Source organism: Pinus tabuliformis, chromosome 2_1 (genome assembly GCF_031772625.1).
Source record: "Pinus tabuliformis cultivar Carrire ecotype Pingquan chromosome 2_1, CPIR1, whole genome shotgun sequence".
NCBI classification, from domain to species: Eukaryota; Viridiplantae; Streptophyta; class Pinopsida; order Pinales; family Pinaceae; genus Pinus; species Pinus tabuliformis.
Genome location: NC_142299.1, coordinates 533,055,602 through 533,061,993, shown reverse-complemented (window position 1 = coordinate 533,061,993; position 6,392 = coordinate 533,055,602). Strand labels below are relative to the sequence as shown.

General features: G+C 32.9%; 1 pseudogene; it reads right to left on the bottom strand.

Annotated features, from left to right (window-relative positions):
• Nucleotides 1-2,225: 2,225 nt before the first annotated feature.
• On the bottom strand, nt 2,226-3,159 carry LOC149201364 (putative serine/threonine-protein kinase WNK11 pseudogene; annotated as a pseudogene).
• Nucleotides 3,160-6,392: the final 3,233 nt, after the last annotated feature.

The window sequence follows — 6,392 nt, the reverse complement described above, 5'->3', positions numbered from 1 at the left end:
GTTTTTATGCCTATAGTACATAAAAAAATAAAATATCTTTAATGGGCAAATTGTAATTAGTCAACACAACTAGTTTGCCTTAGAAATAGAATGGGTTAGAATTCCCAATGGACTATCATAATCGACAATAAAGCCTTCTAGTCATTGATAGTGTGGAGCATGATCATTTTATAGGGTTGCGACAATCCTCAGATTCCCACTCTTCAGATTGGCACTATTTTCTACGACAATATTGCTGTAAATTCAAATCTCTAAATTATGCAAGGTTTGTGATTATGATGATAGTTCGCAAAGTTAAATAGCTTTGAAATTAATTTTATTGAATTGGTTCTACATTAGCTATATCTTTATAATCTAATCAATTTTTAGGGGAAGCAAATGGTCTTACAATAATTTCAAATAATGCTTTTACCAATTCTTCGACTTAGAATAAAATATAAACCACTAACATTAGAAAGCTACAACAATTTTGTGTTTAAATAATGAGTTACATTATTATCATCCCATCTCATTAACAATAGTTCATTAGTTGTGTCTCCAACAAAAATATAGTCTATACATAGCTTTCTATTTCCATCTGTAACATGAAGTGAAGCCCTACAAATCATCCATAAAGTAAGCGTTGTCTTGATAGTTGTAGTCAAAATAAATGTCTTCATCATATTGATTGGAATTCCGCAAAAGCAAGAACTCAATCATATATCACGTACTATAAGTGATGACTCTAAATCCCCGTGCACATACATATAAATAAAGTGTATGATGAATAGTAAGTTTGATAATACTTTAAATGGCCAGTCTAATTGGAAATCATCTAAAAAGTTCAATGAAAAAAGTATGTATGATGCTATCTAATCAATGTATACAATTTAATATATCTATCTACATCATACCTAAGCCCCATATGGATTGTATATAGATCGAGGAAAAACATGTATATTTAGTCTCAAAATATATTCATGAAATACAAATTTGAGTCCATATCATTAAAAAATCGCATTTAGAATATGGGTAGTGCCATAATGTAAAAGTTATCAATTTGGAAAACCAAACATATTTTTGTTCTTTGCAATTGGTTATGCATATGTTTGTGATATAAGGGGGAATATGACAACTAACTTAGGGAAAAACAATTAATCGTAAGGTATCTATTTTATGAATATGCTTGAAGAGTAAATACCCATATATCATGTTGTTAAAGAAAATGATTATATCTACATGCATTTAGAATAAAAACAAAAGGATAAATACTAGCATTATTAGCAATTTATATTTTTTTAAACTTACCATACAACAAAGAACAAAGACACCTAGAATTAGTGATTGAATTCTAATCATTGTAGAAGACAAAATGGGCACATTGCAAAAGATGAATTTTAAATATAGAAATTTTCTACATGCATTTAGAATAAAAACAAAAGGATAAATACTAGCATTATTAGCAATTTATATTTTTTTAAACTTACCATACAACAAAGAACAAAGACACCTAGAATTAGTGATTGAATTCTAATCATTGTAGAAGACAAAATGGGCACATAGCAAAAGATGAATTTTAAATATAGAAATTTTATAAGATATGAATTTGAAATATGGAAATTTTATAAAATATGAATTTGAGAATATCAAACTATGTTTCCATCCTTGAAAAATTGGGCTGGGTATATGGCTGTAATATGTAAAGGGGCATATGACAATTAATTAAAGAAAATATAATTAATGTAAATGTGGTGGTTAGGTATATTGTTGTGATAAGTATAGGGGCATATGACAATTAATTAAGTGAAAAACAATTGATTTAAAAATTAGGTTAGGTATATGGTTGTGATATGTACAAGGGCATATAACAATTAATCAAAGAAAAGAGGCATATGACAATTAATTAAAGGAAAGATGATTGGTGTAAACATAGCGGTTAATCAAAGAACATGGCATATGACAATTAATTAAAGGAAAGATAATTGATGTAAACAGGGTGGTTAGGTATATTGTTGTGATATCTATAGGGGCATATGACAATTAATTAAGAAAAAGATAATGGATTTAAAAATGAAATTAGGTATAAAATTTTGATATGTACAAAAACATATAACAATTAATCAAAGCAAGATAATTGTTTGTAAATTATTTTCACTATAAAAATGCTTAAAAAGCAAGCATCATTTTCTTATGTTATTATAGAAAGAGAAAGATTATATCAACATGATTTTGTAATAGAAATAACATCAATTACAATAGCTTATAGTTTTGTAAATGTAATACACAACAAGAATGTAATTAAAAAGAATTTACAAAGTAACCATCTCCAGCGAGCACATGCCGAAAGAATAAATATCTACAAGCTCATTATAATCCTCCTCATATAATTCTGGAGCCATGAATTCCGGAGTACCGAGGGCAGAGTGCGCAGCATGAACATTTCCCAGGGTAGTGGCAAGACCCAGATCCCCAATCTTCAGAACGCCACCATTGCCATTCACAAAAATATTGCTGCAATTCAAATGTCTATGAATTACACAAGGCTCATGATTATGAAGATAATGCAACCCTCCAGTATCTGAAGTGACCAATTCTTCAAAGCCTTCGTTGAGACATGACGGTGCTTCTGGCGGTACTCTCTCAGAGTCCCCGAGGTACAGACCTCAGTAATGAAATTCACATGACTTGTCTTTCTATCCAGCCATGCATTGTACAGCATAATTATGTTTTCATTCCCGTGAGATTTCAACAGACAGACTTCTGCATAGATCCTGTGTGTGGAAGCATCATCTGGTTTTGCAGAGGCACCTTGTTCCAAGCAACCAAAATACCCTCTTCTTGATCAAAAGCTCGGTATAACTTCTTCATAGCACCACTGCCCACTGCCCAGCAAATCATCATAGCAACCATACCTACCAGTGGGATCCAGTTCCACAAAGGGCTCCCTGTCTTTATCACAGGTGTCATATTCTACACTAGGCATTTCTCCACCTCCTATAGGAGCGGAAACCCTTACCCCAGAATTCCAAATCAGGTTCCTCTTCTAATTTGAATTTAATGAACAGAAACCCTTGCAGGGGCTATAAGAAGACAGTGAAATGGAGATTTTCCCTAAATTCGGAAGACGAACAGATAGCAAAGACAGAAGACTTTGTTTCCTGTGGGATTACTGAATACACTAACAGCATTTTCGCTCCAGAGATACTGAAATAACAGAGCCACCAGATTCAGAAAGCCACCCAATAAATTGAAGTGTAAAAATTAAAATTACCAGGCAATCTTAAATCAAACCAGGAAATCCAAAACTCTAACTTTACACAGAAAGAAATTCTGTTGGCAGAAAAGAAATCTCATAAAACTATTTTGATAAATAGAATTCTCAAAAAATAAATCTGTGAACAGTGCACAAGGTTCCAAACACATCAAGGAACGCTACCTTACAAAAACAAATTGGAGCATGCAGAAAACATACCAGTATATCTGTGACCGCAGAAATCGCTCAGAGTCTGTTCACGTAAACTGGGAATAAAATATTTAGGTCGAGAACAGGCAGAGCAACCTGAGGATGGGAATAACAAATGTGTATATGGACTAGAGTTTGGGTTTCACCCAGAAATACCAGCTACGCATTGATTTTATATATATATATATATATATTTCAATGCGTCATTGATTACATATAGAGATATATGTTTCTAGGCGTATGCTAAAGTACCCATATATTAGCTAATAATAGAAATTTTGGCCACATTATAATAAAATTTAACAGAAATTTTTAGAAATTTGGATTGCATCTATTAAACTTCAAACTTTTGATACTAAAACTATTTTTACAATTAAAAAAAATATTCAAACATCATATCATTCTGATGTATCTTTTTTTTTTTTTTTTTTTAAATTTAACCAAATTCTACAAATTTGTGACATCTTCCCTAACAGAAAAAACAATGACTCTTTCCTAACTTCCTGGATTGTTTTGTTTTATCTATGATGGGCGACAATGGGTTTTAAGTGGTTTATCGCGAGGTGAGCTATAAGTTTTGATTTTTATTGAATCATTATCAAACAATGACTCTTTCCTAACTTCCTGGATTGTTTTGTTTTATCTATGATGGGCGACAATGGGTTTTAAGTGGTTTATCGCGAGGTGAGCTATAAGTTTTGATTTTTATTGAATTATTGATAATGATGGGTTAATTGATATTTATTAATTTAGTAGTTTAACTAATGAAATAACTAATTTTTTCAGGGTATTTTTTTTAAATAATTTTAATTAAAATTTTGGCAGAGATTTTTACAAGATTAGCGTGAAAATTAGGGTAAGTTGTTTAATTTATAAAATATAAATTAGTTTTTAAGTTGTTTAATTTATAAAATTTGAGTGTATAATGAGTGTTTTTAGGAAGTTGAATTTATTTATGCATTCAAAAACCTATTTTAAATAGCATAAAGTCACTGTGAAAAAATCATTTTGTCTATTAGTTAGATTGTGCCTTTATTTAGAGAAAAATGTGTAATTATTTTAAATTATATACTTTTTTACAAAATTGAAAATATTTATTTACACTTTTATAAATTTTAGTAGTGAAATTGTTGTGATTTGACTGCTAAGTCTACGAAGGCATACATACTCTACCCCCCTCTGGTTTTGAACTTGTGACCTCTTAGGAAGAAACCTTCACAAGGGCCATAATTAAACCAATCCAAACAAAACCAAGGGAATCCATAGGTTAACCCACCTCCACCCTCACCATACCGTGATCTCACCTAAACCGTTGTTAAGATCACAAAACCAAACCGATCTCGGATGCCTTAGAATTTCTTCACGAATACCTTGAGGAATTTTCCTGTCTCTACCCTCAGGCTTCACTGTGTATCCCACCATTACATGTCAAAGGATTCCTAGGCCTTTGGGAATTTTCCTGAGACCACTTCACCGAGATCCAAAATCATCCGGCAATCCAAAGCTAAAACCGAGAACAATCCCATCACACTATGGCTATCTAGAAATGACAAGGCTAAACTAAAATCCATTGTTGAAAAATGTCAAAATCCATGCTAATGACAACAAAAGAACCAAATACCAACATGCACATACCATGCATCTCAAAACCAGCTAGGAAATCATACATGCAACGTGTTACTGCAAGTATTCTCATTGAAGCTGCTTGATCCTTGCCTTCCTTTGCTTTGCTGTGTTTTTCTTTCTTTTTTCTTGTCCTTCTTTTGCTTGCTTGCTTTCTTTCTCCTCCTAGTGCTCTTCTCCTCTTTGAGACAAATTCCAACACTAAATTGAAAAAAGGCTACCAACTGATGCTCTTAGGAATTTTTATTGATGAGGCCTCTAATTTCTTCAATTTCCCATTATTTTCCTTCATTTTCCTCCTCACATGTAACATGTGACCTTTCACCTTCATTTTCTCCTAATTTCCATTATTTTCATTAATACTATGCCAAAAATACATTTTTTCCTTTCCAAAGCCTTTGTGATTTCCTTTCCCAATTTCCCTTAGCCATAAACACATCAAGTGATGTCCACTAGGATTATTTTCCTAACATTCAACTTGGAATAAGTGTCCTTTGCCCGTGGTCTTATTTTACCTTTATTAACTTTTATTACATGAACTTTTATCTCGGGGTTATTATAGACCCCTCCCCCTTAGGGGAACACCATCCTCGGTGTTCTATGACACCTACAACTAGCAAAACTGTTGAAAAGAAAAAACATACTGCCTATGGAGCTTTATAACCCATCTTGTTGCAGTATTTACAATAACATCTTGCTCAAAAGAAAAATCATCATGTAAAACATGACAACATGACAACCATACTGCTTATTGGAGCTTTATAACATGGCTCATTGCGGTATTTACAATAGCAACCATACATAAATATGTACAAATACCAAAACTCATTTTCCTTCACCGGAAAACAATGAAGGATACATAACCCACATCTGATCATCCATCTCCCATGTAGCTTCATCGGGCCCAAAGTGCTTCCGCTGCACTTTACCTTGCTCGACTTCTATGTTCCGGAGCACGAGATGTTTCCGTTGCAATATGAATTGAGGTTCTGGTTGGAATTCTCCTTCTTGCTCCACACGCAATAAAAATCAATCAATAACATGATCAACATCCTTTACATATCTTTTAATCAATGAAACATGAAAAACATCATGGACTTTCAATGTCGGAGACAGTGCAAGTCTGTAGGCCACTGGTCCAATCCTCTCAAGGATCTCAAAAGGACCGCAATACCATGGTGCCAACTTGGAACATGATCTGATCTTCAAGGATCTCTTCTTGGTTTTGATGCACAAATACACATGCTCCTCAATCTGAAACTCCTTAAATGCCCTGAATTGGTATGCATAACTTTTCTGCCTATTTTGTGTTGCCTTTAGATTCTTC